The 18,436-nt window shown below is 37.2% G+C and overlaps 1 long non-coding RNA gene across 12 annotated transcripts in view; it reads right to left on the bottom strand.

Moving 5' to 3' along the window:
- Positions 1–18,436, bottom strand: part of LOC140631725 (uncharacterized) — a 179,093-nt gene that overhangs the window by 131,045 nt on the left and 29,612 nt on the right. For 11 of the 12 annotated variants that reach the window (XR_012029222.1, XR_012029230.1, XR_012029226.1 and 8 more), the window contains exons 4-5: positions 12,832–12,921; positions 8,834–8,891 (exon numbers count right to left, since the gene is read on the bottom strand). This is a non-coding gene — a long non-coding RNA (uncharacterized lncRNA). Of the gene's footprint in view, positions 1–7,486; positions 7,819–8,833; positions 8,892–12,831; positions 12,922–18,436 lie in introns of those variants that run through there. The other variant, XR_012029220.1, reaches the window with a different exon arrangement.

Genomic DNA, 18,436 nt, shown 5'->3' with positions numbered 1-18,436 from the left:
TTAGCATTTTACATTTTTAACTATTTCTTAAAAGTGAAATATAATATACATTCTGTGCCTACAACTACAGAGAGCACACTCCTACAACTCAATGAACAATAAAGCCAATGATCATGTAAATACAACTCAAATGAAGTAAGAGAAGATTGCCAGAACCCCAGAAGCTTCTTCCATATCCATTTCCAAGCACAACCCTGACTTCTAACTGCAGAGATTAGCTTTACTTATTTTGGAACTTGTGATAAGGGGAATCACAAGGAATGTATTGTTTTTATTAGATCATTTCTTTCATAAGCAGTTTGTTTCTAAGATCCATGCATTTTTATAAGTAGTTACTGATTATCTTTTTTTTGTTTAGCTGTACAGAATTCTAATATGAATATAATACCATTTATTTATCTATTTTAACATTGACAGACATTTACCAAAAGCCTTCCTTAAAATGTGAAAATTCCACAGACCAGTGGAAGGTATTTTGAAATACATAGAGCTAACTGAGATCTCACATTCAGAATGCAGAGTCTACGGCCATACCATCCTGAACATACCTGATCTTGTCAGAATAAAGAATCCCCAGAATTCAGTAAAAGACAGAAAATCAAGTAATAAAATGTGCAAGAGATTTACAAGTGCTATACAATAGGTGATGTTCCAGTCTTCAATAAAAACCTTTAATTATTTTTATTAGTAGTAACCAGACAAGTGCACATTAAAACATAATTAAATTCCACTATACATGCCCCAGAAAGGCAAAAACAAAAAAAGTACCAAAAAAACACAAAACAAAAGCAAGTTCATGACAATACCAAATATTAGCAAACAAGTTTAGCAACAGAAACTCTTAGACTCTATGCAGCTAGAATTGGCAATTAGTACCATATTTTGGAAAATATCTTTCTTGATCTTCTAAACTTTAGCATTTGTTTTTTCTGTTACCTGAAAATTTCACTCATAGGTACATTCTCACTTAGTCGCCATTTGTTTCAGAGGACACGTGTTTGAATATTTTTAGCAGAATCAATCTAATTTGTCTAAAAAATGGAAAGTACTTTTTAAAATCATCAAATCTCTCTTTCATATCAGTTCAATTGTGTGATAATCTACAAAAGACCTACAAAAGACAAGAGCACTAAAGGAATGAGAAAAACAGGGAATGAAAGTTTAATGTTGAATCCAGAGAGCTAAGCAAAAGAAATCTAGAGGAGGTCTATTGTATTCAAAATCTGTGGACACTAAACCTAGCTGTGTCAATCATAGAATTTGTTACTGTCTCCTGGATGGATTCTCTCCCATTCTAGAGAACAAAAATCATTCATACCGTCTCGACTATTCTCAAGCCTGACATGGCAGCCATAGATGTGTACTGCTCAGATTCTTCCCTAAGAGGAACCCACCCAGAACGTAGCTGGCTTATGGACTTCAGCTGCCACCACTTTGGCCCCATCACCACCTCCCACACAGGATACATTCTCCCTGAGTTGCTCCCTACCAGTGATTGTATATGGCAGAAGGAATAGAGTGCTGTTCTGTCCAACAGACAACTCAAATGTACACTCTTCACTCTGGGACCCCATCACCCTGATTGAGACCCTCTCAGAGTTGTGCCTCAGTCACTTCTACTCAAATGCCCTTCCTTCCCTACTTCCTTCCATAGTTTTTCTTATCTGTGTTTGGCCTGAAAGCTCTCCCTGCTAACCGTCTTTCATCATTCACTGAATTACCCCAAATGATTCTTTTGCACATCCAATTCCACTTGGATGTCTACTTCCAGGAGGACATGAACCATCACGTCCAGTATCTTATACCTTTCCCAAAACTCTCAAAAACATCACCTCATGGTCCCTACCTACCTCCACAGGGAGCTTGATGTGGGACTCAATCCCAGGACCCTGGGATCACAGCCTGAGCCAAAGGCAGATGCTCAACCACTGAGCCACCTAAGGGTCCTGCTTATTTAGTCTTATCAATTAATTCTTCCTTTCAATTTTTTAAAAGATTTTATTTATTTATTTATTTATTTATTTATTTATTTATTTATTTATGAGAGACACAGAGAAAGAGGCAAAGACACAAGCAGAGGGAGAAGTAGGCTCCTCACAGGATGCCCAATGCGGGACTCAATCCCTGGACCCAGATCATGCCTCGAGCCAAAGGCGTGCCAGCTGAGCCACCAAGGCATCCCTCTTCCTTTCAAGTTATTAAAAAGAGTTGTTCTTCTGCTTTAGATTAAAGGTAACTACAAATTATTTGCTCAATCATTTAAGGGTTCGACTCTTGGTTTTAGCTCTCAGTTCAGGTCATAATCTCAGGGTCATGGGCTCAAGCCCTGCATCAGGCTCTGTGCTCAAGAAGGAGTCTGCTTGAGGTTTCTCTCCCTCTCCCTCTACCCCTCACCCTGCTCGTATGCTCTCTCTCTCTCAAATCAATAAATAAACCATTAAAAGATAAAAATTTAAAGGAAGCCTGACTTTGAACTCTTATATTAATTTAATATAACATAAACTTGTACACAGGGATTAAATCTCAGTAAAAGGAAGTGAAATGGAAAGCTTAATACAAAAGAAACCAATACTGTAGAAAGCCAGGTGAGAATAGAAATAAACAAAATTGAAGGGATTTTTTAAAATCTAAATTTAAAAAGGTAAAAATGAGAAGATTCTCATGCATGGAGGGCAAATACATGACAATTCTAATAGTGTCCAAAATATTATATGGGACCTGGGTTCAAAAAAATTGCCAATAGTATTTCTCTGTGTTTCCAAGGTGCAAAGAAATCTTGCTTCTAAACCATTGTTTTTAAATGGTAATATAGATACTTGTTTTATTTATTCATCTTGCTAACATTTACTTACCAAGAGGGTCTTGTACAGAGTGGAAGGGGATATGGCAAGTAACAAAGTTTGGTTGTTGTATATTTTAGTTGGAGAAAAGTATTCATAAACAATTTTGCTACAAAGCAGTAACAAAGTAACTGTTATACAAGATGTTGTAAAGTGCCATGGGGATAAAAGAAGGGAGTGGTGACTCTTGTTGGTGTGATCAAAGAAGACCTCATAACAAAGGTCACATTTGAGGGAGTCCAGAAAGATAATAGGATTTCAACACTCAGAGATCTGAGGGTGGGGATGGTCTCATAAGGATAAAGAATACTTTGAACCAAAGCCTTAAAGCAGAAATGTAACCAAGGAATGATAAAGAGATCCCCTTGAGTGTATAGAAGAGGGTTTGAAGGATTGTAGTAAGTGGCTAAATTAAAGTGTGATAGCAAGGCTCGAATTATAGCCTGTTTAAATCTGGATTGAAGACTTTTTTATAAATTTGGTAGAAAATACTAATTTTAATTTGACTAGTTTATCTTTTCTAGAAATTGTTATAAAGGGTCAAAGATTTCAAGAGTGAGATTTAGGAGTTTCACAAATTACATTATCATACATTAACTAAATTATGCCTCACAAAAGTGTCTTACACATTACTTCTCACTGTATCACTGACTGAACATTATAACAACAGCAGAGACCCAATCAGAATTTAAAAGCCCCCCTGATGCTTAAGTGCTAAGAGGAGGAAGACACCGGGAGGATCAAATTGGATATGACAATACATTGGCATAAGATATTAGTACATTTTCCAAAATATTTGCAGTTTTGATTTGCAACCACTACTCTTAATAATGAGCAGTTTGCCTTTAAGATGTAAGCTAATAAAAATATAAAACCATCGCAAATAGCCAAGTATGTAAAATACCACATTCTTAATCATTTTTAAAAGTTCTTCTTTCATATTTAAATTTCAAAATATACTGGCATAGTAATGCATAGTAATTATTTAATACATATGCTAAACTTTTAACTGATAGCAGCAACCAATCAGAAAAGTTTACAAATCATTGTAAAGTATAAGGATATTTGCAAACTGGAATCAAAGTTCACCATAACCCTCTTTGTGGGAGGAAAATATTTGAATGTTTATAAATGAAAGTTAAGTTAGTTGGCTCTAGGAAATATAATCTGTAGATAATATAAATCAGACACAAGTATTCTTCCTTTCTATTGTACCTTACTATTTGTCAAACATGAGAGAATATTAACATATCAATGTTGAAATGTGATAAACATTTTAACATTTATGATATGTGACCATCTGACATTCAGACCAGGATAGGAGGGCTGGTGTCATCTGTAAATTCAAAATCCATTTAAATTTTAGTAAATCTTAATTTCTTTATTATTTGCATTAAAATGAATATTAATACAAGTTCAAAAATTGGCTTCTACACCATCATCAATTCTCTCTCTCTTTTTTAAAGATTTTATTTATTTATTCACAAGAGACACACACACACACAGAGGCAGAGACAGGCAGAGGGAGAAGCAGGCTCTATGCAGGGACCCCGATGTGGGATTCAATCCTGGTACTCCGGGATCACAACCTAAGCCAAAGGCAGATGCTCAACCACTAAGCCACCCAGGCATCCCTAATTCTCTTGATCCTTACTTTGTAAATCACTACTCTACCTTTAGCTTAATATTAAAATTCTATTCAGATGCAGACACATTGACAGTATAATCTATTTCCAACTGTCTGCATAAAATAGTAACACCTGATTGCATGAAATAAATCCACTTTCCAGCTGGCTGTTCTATATTTTCCCTTACCTGAAAATTTTATAAGCCTAGTTTGCCTTTAGTTCAAACTGGATCATCACCCATGCTGTCCTATAAATAATGCGTCATTTTGTCATCATTGTATTTTCACCTACCTGGGTTTGTGAAAAAAAATAGTAGGTTAGACTACTTATTTTTCACTTTTTCACAGACCTCTTAAGTCTGACCACTAGTATACCTTTTCTCTCCCTCTTAAACCTGTTAATCTTCTTCATAATCGTCCCCTCTTCCTTTTCTGTTTTTAAAGCACTGTCATAATGTCACTGCAAGATCCCAAACATGAATGCATGTATGCACACACACACCCCCACACAGACATATCCAGAAAACTAATGCATTGGTCAGGGGAAAACAAGGTGTATAGGATGTCAACTTTAAGAAGAGGGGACTTTTTTGCAACGGGTTTGCCGCCAGAACACAGGTGTCGTGAAAACCACCGCTAAACCTAAACCAAAATGGGAAAGGAAAAGACTCACATCAACATCGTCGTCATTGGACACGTAGATTCGAGCAAGTCTACCACTACTGGCCATCTGATCTACAAATGTGGTGGGATCGACAAAAGAACTATCGAAACATTTGAGAAGGAGGCTGCTGAGATGGGAAAAGGCTCCTTCAAGTATGCCTGGGTCTTGGATAAACTGAAAGCTGAACGTGAACGTGGTATCACCATTGATATCTCCTTGTGGAAATTCGAGACCAGCAAGTATTATGTGACCATCACTGATGCCCCAGGACACAGAGACTTTATCAAAAACATGATTACAGGCACATCTCAGGCTGACTGTGCTGTCCTGAGTGTTGCTGCTGGCGTTGGTGAATTTGAAGCAGGTATCTCCAAGAATGGGCAGACCAGTGAGCATGCCCTTCTGGCTTACACACTGGGTGTAAAACAACTAATTGTTGGTGTTAACAAAATGGATTCCACTGAACCACCCTACAGCCAGAAGAGATACGAGGAAATCATTAAGGAAGTCAACACCTACATTAAGAAAATTGGCTACAACCCTGACACAGTAGCATTTGTGCCAATTTCTGGTTGGAATGGTGACAACATGCTGGAGCCAAGTGCTAACACGCCTTGGTTCAAGGGATGGAAAGTCACCCATGAGAATACCAGTGGAACCACCCTGCTTGAAGCCCTGGATTGCATTCTGCCACCAACTCATCCAACTGATAAGCCCTTGCATCTGCTCTGAAGACGTCTACAAAATTGGTGGTATTGGTACTGTCCCAGTGGGTCGAGTGGAGACTGGTGTTCTTAAGCCTGGCATGGTGGTCACCTTTGCTCTGGTCAATGTTACAACTGAAGTAAAGTCTGTGGAAATGCACCATGAAGCTTTGAGTGAGGCTCTTCCTGGGGACAATGTGAGCTTCAACGTCAAGAACGTATCTGTCAAAGATGTTCATCGTGACAATGTGGCTGATGACAGCAAAAATGAGCCACCAATGGAAGCAGCAGGCTTCACGGCTCAGGTGATTATCCTGAACCATCCAGGCCAAATCAGTGCTGGATATGCACCTGTGCTGGACTGTCACACAGCTCACATTGCTTGCAAGTTTGCTGAGCTGAAGGAGAAGATAGATCGTCATTCTGGAAAAAAAAGCTGGAAGATGGTCCCAAGTTCTTGAAATCTGGGGATGCTGCCATTGTTGATATGGTTCCTGGCAAACCTATGTGTGTTGAGAGCTTCTCTGACTATCCTCCTTTAGGCCGTTTTGCTGTTCGTGACATGAGACAGACGGTTGCTGTGGGTGTCATCAAAGCAGTGGACAAGAAGGCAGCTGGAGCTGGCCAAGTCACCAAGTCTGCCCAGAAAGCTCAGAAGGTTAAACGAATATAATCCCCAATACCTGCCACCCCAGTCTTAATCACTGGTGGAAGAATGGTCTCAGAACTGTTTGTGTCAATTGGCCATTTAAGTTTAATAGTAAATGACTAGTTAATGATAACAATGCATCGTAGAACCTTCAGAAGGAAAGGAGAATGTTTTGTGGACCACTTTTTTTTGTACATGGCAGTTTTGAGTTATTAGTTTTTCTTTTTAAGATTTTATTTATTTATTCATGAAAGACACAGGGAAAGAGAGAGAGGCAGAGACACAGGCAGAGGGAGAAGGAGGTTCCATTCAGGGAGCTGGTTGTGGGACTCGATCCTGGGTCTCCAGGATCATACCCTGGACTGAAGGTGGAGCTAAACTGCTGAGCCACCCGGGCTGCCCTAAGTTATTAGTCTTTAAAATCAGTACTTTTTAATGGAAACAACTTGACCAAAAATCTATCACAGAATTTTGAGACCCATTAAAACAAAAGTTTTATGAGAAAAAAAAAAAAAAAAAGAAAGAAAAGAAAAGAAGAGAGGGGCACAGAAGGTCCCTGTGCTGAAAATGATTAGCTGTATACATTAGTTGATTTGAAAAGGAGTCAAAGAGCTCGGAATTTAAGGCTAAGCAACTACAAAAATATCCATACTACCAAGAAGTAGGATACAGAATCTGAGTCCACATGGGAGACTAATTTTGCCTCTTGGTAAAACATTAGGCTCAAGATTTCCTACACTGTTTCCTTTTATTGCTATTATTGTTTTGATGCAAGAAATTATTTTTGTGTAGGAGAGGTATGAGAAGATTAATTATAATGTTAATTGATTCATTTATTAGAGTGATTTTTGAGAGTGATGAAAAGAAACATCAAAACCAAAGGAACTGCATCTATAGAAGTCTAAACATCTGTTATAGGGAAGGAAAACTTCCCTTCTTCCCTTCTAGATTCTTTGGCTGGTCAAATAATTAAATTGACATAACACAGATTAACAGGAGAAAAACAAATTTAATTTTGTGCATATGGGAGCCCATAAAAATATGAGATCCTCCAAAGTGACCAGAAGGGTCAGTTTTTACACCTTTTAAACAAGGAAACAATAAACTTGTGAAGAATTGACAAAACAAAGGGGTTTGGGCTCCAGAAATCACAGTGCAGGGGAGCTTCCTGAAGGCAAAGCAGGAGCTCCTGGGCCAGGGCAGCCCAAGTTTCTAGATGAGAAGCTGGCATTGGCAGCAGAGGTGGCAAGGTTCTTTCATGGGGATGCAGACAAGGAAACTGATGGCCAGGAGTAGACATGTGTCTACAAGTACATGCAATATCCACAGGGACTCTGAGAAATAATTAGGAGAGACATTTGATGAGATTAAAAGGCTCTGCAATTTGATCATTAGTGTTGACTGCTCCCACAGAGCAGTCACAAGTAAAGCAATCAGTAATCACAGGCAAATGTTTGAGGTTGGTTTTGTGGAAGCAAAATCATCCACACTTGGGTTGTGGTTCCAGCTATGGGCATAGAAGTGATTATTAGTGGAGGGAACTACAGAATTTCTTTCAAGAAAAAAATCTTAAGACATCCTCATTTATTCTACAATTTAATATACATTGATATATTTTTCTATAATCAATCAGACTAAACTTTTGATTTTTGGTGAATAAGAGTTGAGAGGGGAAAAATGAATCAAATAGAGTAGAATAAGTTCCCTAAGATAAAGACTTTTAATATAGCATGCAGAAAAGAACTTTTAAGTGAATGTTAAGAGGCCATCAGTGTAAAGATGTACATAGTAAATTCTGCTCAATTTAAAGACAGGGACATATCAGCACCATTAAGGTCGATTTAATTAAAAAAAAAATATCATTCAGGCTTAAGATTCCATATTTCATTTCAGTGGCCCTGATCACAACTGCTTTACAGAAATTCTTTGGTCTATTTTCAGAGAAATATTTTCTCAACTACAGATTTGGTTGCTCTAAAAATGTATGGAATATATGGTTTTGTATCCTTTGAAATGCCTCTTTTCTTTGTCCTATGATTGTCAACAGAGGAGGGTTTTTTTTTAAACATAAATCATTTGCTAGATCAAATACTAGATGAGTCATCAAGTCATTTACACTATAGTTTCAAATATTTTCTTTTTTAAATTGCCAGATTACTACTGAGCAGGACAAGATAGCACTTTTCTTTAAAATTGTGCTTAAAAAAATAAATAAAATCAAAGAATAATTTCTGTAATATTAATTTAGAGGAGTTGCAGCTACTGGAATGAATAAATAGTAAAAAAGACAGCATTGAAAAATCGACATGAGTTAGGGTTTTCTTGGTTTCATCAAGTTTTTAAGCTTACCTTTCAAAGCTTCTTCCAATTTAGATTTGTCTAGAGAACATGCAGGAAAGCTGAATACCTTACATAAGTAAACAAAAGAATAAAATTAGCATTTGAAGGATTTTTATAACCAAAAGGATAATACTATTAATTGTTCAAAGTTAAGGATTACTTAAAATAATAAAATATTTTAAAATTTGATCATTTTTATAATGGAAAGGAAAAAATTTTTAAAGAATTATTTATTTACTTGAGAGAGAGACAGAGCAGGGGGAGAAGGAGTGGGAGGGGGAGAGGGAGGGACAGAGGGAGAGGGAAGGGCAGAGGGAGAGGGAGGGACTGGGGGAGAGGGAGAGGCAGGCTCCCACTGAGCAGGGAGTTCAGCAGAGGGCTTGATCCCAGGACCCTGAGATCATGACCTGAGCTGAAGGCAAATACTTAACTGACAGAGCCACCCAGGCACCCTAATTGAAAGAAATTCTTAAATTACCTTCCTCAATGATGCATTTAACTACAAACAAATGACAAATTTGAACAAAATCTGGAAAAAAGTTCTATATATTTCTAGGAAAGAATTATAATAGAAAAACAACAGTAAGCACTAAGGAGGATTTGTAAAATAGAATAAGTGCAGGTAATTGTCAAAAACATAATGTTCTCCTAGAGAATCAATCCTTTAGTTGCATACAATTACTGTTCCAAAGTAAGAAAGAATAGAAAAACTGAACTATGTCAACCAACTTTTACTCTGTATCAACATGGGGTCATAGCAAATCAAATTAGAATTTTAAAATATAATTGGAAGACACCAAGTTTTTTGACAGAAGCTCAAAACAAGATACTATTGGAAGAACTCAATGACTGACAAGACCTGGCCAAAGATTTTTGAAATACTTACAGAGCAGCAGAGAAGCACAAATTAAAGAAAGCAACTGTGTGTATTTTAGCATGAACAAACGAAAGATGCACATAGAAGCTCCAGTTTGATTCATTTACCCTTTCACAAATCTCTAGAGAATATTCTTGAGGCCCCCCTCAGGCCTAGTCGGTTCAGCACGTGATTCTTGATCTTGCAGTCATGAGTTCCAGCCCCACATTGAGTGTAGAGATTACTTAAAAAAGAGGAAAGAGAATATTCCACCTGACATCATAATACATAAGAAGGAAGGTCATAGGCAGCCTGGGTGGCACAGCGGTTTAGCACTGCCTTTAGCCCAAGGCATGATCCTGGAGACCTGGGATCAAGTCCCGTATTGGGCTTCCTGAGTGGAACCTTCTTCTCCCTCTGCCTGTGTCTCTGCCTCTCTCTGTGTGTCTCTCATGAATAAATAAATAAAATCTTAAAAAAAGAAAAGAAGGGGGGATCCCTGGGTGGCTCAGCGGTTTCGCGCCTGCCTTTGGCCCAGGTCGTGATCCTGGAGTCCCGGGATTGAGTCCCACGTCGGGCTCCCTGCATGGAGCCTGCTTCTCCCTCTGCCTGTGTCTCTGCCTCTCTCTCTCTCTCTATGTCTCTCTCTCTCTATGTCTATCATTAATAAATAAAAATAAATCTTAAAAAAAAAAAGAGGTCAGACAAGGAAATAATAAGAACATGGCTCTTCACAGGAGAGTTTGTAGTTTGGTTAGACATGAAGAGACATGACCTGACATGTGTAAGATGGTAAGAATGGATAGACAGCTCTCAGCAGAAGGATGAGGGAGGAGATGGGAACAGTGGGACCAAGGAGTCATGACTACATCTGCTCAGCTGTGGTGGGTTACAATGAAATGCAAGACATAAATTTCAGGATTCAGGGGACACCATAGTTCTGTTTTATAGAGCAGGAAATATAAGCCAATGAGTGGACCTACAATTACTCAAATAAGAAGAGTTGCTCAGAGACTCTAGTCACATGTACTTCTGATTTCTGAAATTCACTCGGAGCCTGACTGAAACAAATTATATTTGATAGAACTGAGCCACCAGAAAGCCTTACGAAGTTTCTTACTGAGTACAGTGTAGGAGAAACACCAATGACCAACAAGAATTAGTTATCTATAACAAGTATTTGCTTTCTTACAAGAACCTAAAATGGGTCTCAAATTTACCCACCTGCAGCTCTTATGATTAATGTTTCTTTTCTTAATTGATTTTCCCAATTTGTTAGGGTAAAATCAACAGAATTTGCTTGCCTTATCTTTAAGGCATTTATATGTTTTTTGTTGTTGTTTTGTTTCTTACTATGTAGATTTTGCCAAGCTGAGACTATACACTTCCCACATTCCCTTCCTCATATGGTTCTGGGTTAAGACTGACTACAGGAGAAATTAGCAGATGTGGAAGGCAGGAGAGAAGGAGGAGGACTTCTACTCTGCAGGCAAAATTCACACATGTTGTTGTTGATTGGCTGGTGCACCTCAGTGACACAGAACAGCCAGATCCTCACCCCCTCTTCCTATTTTATCTCCTCATTACGCTTTTCAGAGTTCTGGGCCAGGTGTGTGTGCAACCATGACACGAGGGGCAGAAGCTTCTTCTGCAGGACACCTATCAGGTCAGTGGGAGACAGACAGGGTTTCCAGTTTGTCCACATAGTTTTCTGATTTGCCTTGTTGATTTGTCTTGCAGGTCCTAGTGTGTTGTTGGTTTCTTCCTTTATGTGGCCTGGAAAGTGCTGCCCCAGACTTCCCAAGCAAAAACAGAGTCCACAGCCCTCCTTTTATGTCCTCAGTTCCCTCGGCAATCTCTAGTTGGTGACTTTTCTCTGATCTACCAACCACTCCCATTCAGAGTTAATTTCCTCAACTTCTCCCATAATTGTAGAAGGTCTCAACCCCGCAATAAATATTTTATTCTAGGCAGCCTGGGTGGCTCAGTGGTTTAGCACTGCCTTACAGCCCAGGGCCTGATCCTGGAGACCCAGGATGGAGTCCCACATCAGGCTCCCTGCATGGAGCCTGCTTCTCCCTCTGCCCGTGTCTCTGCCTCTCTCTCTCTCTGTCTGTCTTTCTCTCTCTCTGTCTCTCATGAATAAATAAATAAAATCTTTAAAAAAATGTATTCCATATCATGTACCAGACTTGAAGACATACAGGCATGAAATGAAGAGGTTTTATTTTTTCAATTGAACCAAGACTTTAATTTCTGCTTTTCTATTAGTCAAAATACTTTAAACAAATTCAGCATTCATTTGAATACCATTTTAGAATACCTTCCTCCATAATGGTAGACTTTATATTGAGAATCTTATATTGAGAAGATGTTAGGTAAAATAATACAAGTTGTAACATATTTTCTTCTGATAAGGGCTGACTGCTCAATAAAAATTTGTCCATGGCCCTTCACCACCTTATTTAATTCTATTGTGGTGGTTTTGATCCATTCTTTTTTTTTTAAATTTTTATTTATTTATGATAGTCACAGAGAGAGAGAGAGAGAGAGAGAGGCAGAGACACAGGCAGAGGAAGAAGCAGGCCCCATGCACCGGGAGCCCGACGTGGGACTCGATCCCGGGTCTCCAGGATCGCGCCCTGGGCCAAAGGCAGGCGCTAAACCGCTGTGCCACCCAGGGATCCCTGATCCATTCTTTGTTCTTGTTTATCTCCTCTATAATGCTTCATTTCTTTTAATGTATGAACCTTCATATAATCTGAAATTAATTCTGACAGGAAGATGCTTGAAATCACAGGCTGGTCACCATTCAGCCACTAGAGGTACCACCCATGTTATATCTGAGGATCTTGGAATAATAATAATAATAATAATAATAATAATAATAACAGCAAAAAAGATAGCATTTAAAACAAATACCATATACCACAGCATGTAATTTTTAGATGTAAGCTCACTTAATCTTCTCTATCATGGAACATGTATAAGTTCACATTATTCTTAATTTAAACATGAGGAGCTGAGACACCAAGGACATTTTTAAAATTGCTTGTAAGTCATGCAGCTCCTAAGTGGCAGAGGAAATATTTGAACTTAAATCTGCCCATTGTCGAATATTACTTAGTCATCAGAAACGAGGAATACCCACCATTTGCTTCGACGTGGATGGAACTGGAGGGCATTATGCTGAGTGAAGTCAGTCAATCGGAGAAGGACAAACATTATCTGTTTCATTCATCTAGAGAATATAAAAAAATTCTCTGCTTCTATTCAGGACTCACCTGTTTCTCCTTATTTCAAAACTCATCTTTTTTTGTGAGACCAAAATATAGCATATAACAAAATATAACATATTTTCTTTCTTTGTGTGTCCTTGCATGTTATCGATATCAAGGTGATACATGGACTCTTTTGTATGGCTACCTTAAACTATTTTTCCCAAAATTATTAAATCTGACAAGGCTGTTTTGGCCATCATACAAACAAAAGCCAATGACAACAAAACAGAAAAGCATAAAGAAAAAGTTAGAAAAAAAAAAGAAAAAGTTAGAAGTTGGGTCTTTAGAGTGGGATCCTGATAGGATAAAAAAAAATTCAGTAATGTTTCCTCAACTCAGCCAACTTGGAAATATGACAAGAATCATCTCTCCTGACATTACAGTATTTCACTTGTCAAACATTTTAAGAACAAAAAAAGAGAGATGATGTGTATTGGCTCTAGTCCCAGTTCAAAATGGGTTTGCCCACTCATTCCTAAAAGCACTTGTATAAATGCTGTCAACTCATCCACTCAGCCACTTCGGCATTGACAAACTTTGTTTACCAAAAGGTTGTGATATGTGGGGTTGGGGAAGACCATGTCCTCTTGCTGTTCCCTTTTTTGCATTTTCAAAGTACAAAATGTAGATTAAGAGATGGGAAGTATAACTCCTCTTTCGTGCTTTCATGTTCAAGAACGTATTTCCTCAAAATGGTTTTGTCATGACAAAAACTGATGGCAATTTTGAAGTTTCAAATATAAAAGTGTAGAATATGAGAGAGAGAACATGAAAGAGAAAATGCTGAAATTCCATGATTAATTAAATTAGCATACAGAGATTGAACATGAGTGATAAATGACAAATTTATCTTATAATTTAAAAATGGATAGCTATTAAGAAACCTGTCCTATCTATTTCTCTCAGTGGGGAGAGATTATTCAATAGAATAATCTAGCATCTCTCCCTGCAATGGCCACTCCTCTTAATTTAAAGCAATAAAATTCAGAACACAGTCAGGAAGTCATAGTTTGTTTTGCATCATAACTTGACAATTCAGTTAACCCTTTAATCCTTCCTTAGGAGCATCCCATTATTTTATTCAGGTGTGTGCATGTGTGTATGCAAATGTCTGTGTCTAAGTTACCCATCAAGTAGTCAGAATTTTAGAGCTGTAGTTTGAGAGAAGAAGATGACAAGAGTTGATGGGATGCTTCACATATATTCATGCTAGCTCTAAAGAACTCACTGCCAACCTGGGAGTTCAGAAAGGTCTGATAAGTATATTTAGAAGAGAGACTAGGAAATGCCAAGACTTTCCCACTGCCTGGAAAGCTCCTCAGTCCACTCTCCAGACCTCAACTCAAAAACAGCTTCTTCAGAGCCACTTTCTCTTAGTCCCCTGAAGTTCTCAAGTCTGAGTTAGTTTGCTTTGTTTTATGCTCCTTTCTTGCAATTTGTCTCAGTTCGTAGGATGATTTGAATAAAGTCTATAAGGCCTGTGTGGGAGACAAAATTTTTGGTCTTTGCATCATTGCATCTCCAGGGACCAAAGACCAGCCCTGTGGTTAGTAAATGTTAGGTGCTTTTAAATGTATGTTGAAATAACACTTTTTTTAATGTTTATTTTGATTTTTTTAAAAATTTATTTATTTATTCATGAGAGACACAGAGAGAGGCAGAGACACAGGCAGAGGGAGAAGCAGACTCCCTCCGGGGAGCCTGATGCAGATGCTAGGCCACTGAGGCACTTAGGCATCCCAGTTGAAACAATACTTAAATGAGTACCTAATCCATAGGTAATGATACTGGCCTGCAATTTATATTTGCTTTTCACTAAAAAAAAAAAAAAAATGCTGAAAGAAGACAGAGGTGTATAAGACTCTTTAAAAATGCAAAACCAAACTTGATATCCCCTGACATTAAATGATAAATAAACTTGCTTTGGAGAAAATAAAAAGCAGGTATATGGCACACTAGAGAAATCAAAGTGACTTTAGTATTAATTTTACTACTCTTGTGTTTCAGAAGGGCAGAGTGGCTCAGATTCATTGTTCTGCAAGAAAGCTAAAGAGCAGAGAAGAATGAGAAAAGCAAATAGGGGAGACATGAGATGGGATAGAAGGTTGGAGGGGGAGGGAGAATGCAGTGTGGATCAGCCCGAGTACAAAAGGACAGGAAATACTTATCTGATTTACTGACAAATTGGTCTTTCCTGACCTTATCAAGGGTTCCTTGGGGCGCCTGGGTGGCTGGGTCCCTTAAGCATCCAACTCTTTATTTTGGTTCAGGTCATGATCTCAGGGTCATGAGATGGAGCTCTACATGGGGCTCCATGCCCAGCTTGGGATTCTCTCCTTCCTTTTCTCTTTCTCTCTGTCCCTGCTCCAACCTCGGGGCAGGAGGTGTGTGGGGCGGAGGGGGGGATGTTGCTCAGTGGAGTGATCCTCCAGCAATCAGAGCAGAAAAGATCAAAGATTGATAAAAATAGTATCTTCCTCATGTTATTTCTCTGAGGATTAAAAGATTTTCTAAAGCTCAAGTTGTCTATTTCTTGGAGTATAGTAAACTCAGAATAAGTAACCTCACAAAAAATACAGTTCCTTTTTAGCTAACTAAAGACTTTGTGGATTTTCTTTTCACAATGAAAGTTAGATACCATTGTCACAATTGATGTTCTTGTCATTTTCATTATTTCAATGTCTCAAGATGTTCCTCTTTGAAAGGGTGGGATTGGGCCTGTGATGTGTTGCTCCAGTCATAAAATCACTGAGTAATAATGTGCAACATTTAAAGTAAAAGCTATGAAAGTCTGTTTAAACAAGCTAAGCTGACTAGGTGTAATTTACTGAGAATAAAAATACAAAATAAGAAACTAAAAATTTGAAAAAATGGTATGTGTGTTATTTTATATGTATACTGATGATAGAAAATTTGGACAATATTGACAGGAAGAAAGAATGATGTTTTTCTTTTTTGTTTTGAGATTTTATTTATTTATTCATGAGAGACACAGAGAGAGAGAGAGAAGCTGAGACACAGGCAGAGGGAGAAGTGAGCCCCCCACAAGGAGCCTGATGAAGGACTCGATCCTGGATCCCACGATCATGCCCTAAGCTGAAAGCAGACTGAGCCACCCAGGCATCCCAGAATGGTGTTTTTCTTTCAGATAATGAGATTATATAATAAACACAATTTTTTAAACTAAAGTCTCTTTTGAGTGGTTTACCTTTCAGGATACAGGTGGTGCAAGAAGTTGAGGATACATTTTCTGAATTATAATGTGATATACAATATTGAGCCAAAAACACAGATTTTTCTGTTTTCTTAGTTTGAGATCTAACTCACTAGAGATCATTCAAATATATATAAAATAGGAAAAGCTGTTTGTATTATGTGTAGATTATTAATATCTGGTAATAGGCACAGATAACATTTGGTTGACATCAACTATAGGTAATTAGAAATTACTGCTGTCATTTCTATTAGAGTATATTCTTATACCTCAATTTGAGGATCTTTTCAGCATTTATTAAATTTAGACAAGCTCTAGGGGCGCCTGATTGGCTCAGTCAGTTGTGTGTGCCTTCATTTCAGATAGAGCCCCAGGTTGGGCTCCCTTCTCAGTGGAGAGTCTGCTTTTCCCTCTGCCTCTATCATCCCTCTCCCCTACTCATGCTTTCTCTATATATGAAATAAATAAATAAAATCTTTGAAAAAAATTCAAAAATTTAGATAAGCTCTAGTTGAAGACAAAAAGTAAACATACTTTTAAGTATCAATCACATCCTAAATATCCATTATTAAGACAAAATTTAACTTTATAACTAAGAGTCTTAAAGGAAGTAAAAGCTATTCAGAAAAAAATTTAAATTAAAGCTGCCGGATAATTCATAAATTGTTTCTGAATTAAATCAACTCAACATGGAATTCAATGGACAGATACAATTTTGTCTTCAATATAAAATTATTCCAAAAACAGATTTTTTTCAAAAAATTACTTGTATCTTCCAAAAATATTTCCATTAAAATTAACTGGGAAAAAACATAAAACACTACTAAGCAATAGTCTTGAAGTTTAAACATGATGGTTGCCTCTTGTCAAATGTTTACTGCTATCTATAACTCACAGTCATGTAATTAAGGATTTCTGGATTTGTTAAAAGTCATTGCACACTGAATAACCACACTGAAGAAACAGTGTCAAGGTTCTATGTGGATACTAGTGCTGCTCAGAAGTGTGGGAGTGCTGATAATATTTTCTTTTAGAAGGTAAATCTAGCATTGTCCTTTGAGACTCAAATCCAGGAACACAGGCAGGCATTTATAAAGAAATTAGAGCAGCAAGCTGGAAATAGGACTTACTCCAACTTCCTTTCTTCCCACCCTTTGGGGGAATGTGAATCAAGAGTTCATTAAAAAAGAAAAATCTCAGCAAGAACTCTGTTAATAGTTAAGGCTGCCACTTTCATTTTACTAATGGGAAACAGAAAAGAATTTGCCCACATAGTAAAAAAAATCAAGTTCCTTTTGTCACTATCTTCTGATTTCTTTATCACATTTTTCTTCACTAGCTGAAAAGAAATCCTAGATCCCATCTAGCTATTCCAATTTTTTAAGCAATAACATTTTGTATTTAAAATGTCATTCACATATTGTTTTAAAAATGACTCCATAAATCAGGCTATTATAGATTTATATGTATTTCATCAACTAAAAATAATTGATGAAAAATGTCACCATCCAGCCATAAGAAACTTCATAAAATATTTAAGTATTAGTATTCTGAGTTTTATTAAACAGCAACTGACAAATATGTTTTATACAGCTGAAAGTCAAATGTTAAGAAGATATATATATATATACATATATATATATATAATAAAAACTTTAATTAGCTGTATGTTGTATTGAAACCAATGGAGATTCACTACAGTTGCACAGCTTCATGCTTTATTGCTTAAACAAATTTAATAAATGGCAAGTAACAGCTGCTGAAGCCACTGAACTTGACTCTTCATGTATAACACTTTTTTTTTCTTTTGCATATAATGGATAGAACTTCAACTGGCAGTGTTAGACATATATTACAACTACTTTGAACATGCAACATGTTATTTTTTAACAAGGAGACAAGATATTTTAAAAGGCTCAGCTAAAAAACTGAAGTCATGATCACCAAAATTATTTTTATCTGTCCAAACACCTTTATCACTTGATAATTCAGATAGTGAAAGACATCTAAATTCTTTAATGTAACTTTGTTGTTCGGTTTGTTAATGTACTAGTTGAAAAAGAAGGCTAGCACAAAATCTATTAGAATAAGCATAAGAATACTAAAGAGTTCAAAGGAATGTGAAAACATGGTAAGAAGGTAGAAAAGGAGCAATAAATTAATAGAAAAAGTCACACTCTCTGGGAGATGACAGATGAGGTGTGTACCATGGTTAAGGCCAATGAGCTTTGGGAAACATTGGAGCTCCAACAGAATAAAAC

This window comes from Canis lupus, chromosome 4, assembly GCF_048164855.1.
Source record: "Canis lupus baileyi chromosome 4, mCanLup2.hap1, whole genome shotgun sequence".
NCBI classification, from domain to species: domain Eukaryota; kingdom Metazoa; phylum Chordata; class Mammalia; order Carnivora; family Canidae; genus Canis; species Canis lupus.
Note: the sequence above shows the minus strand (reverse complement) of the source record. Positions and strands in the feature narration are given on the sequence as shown.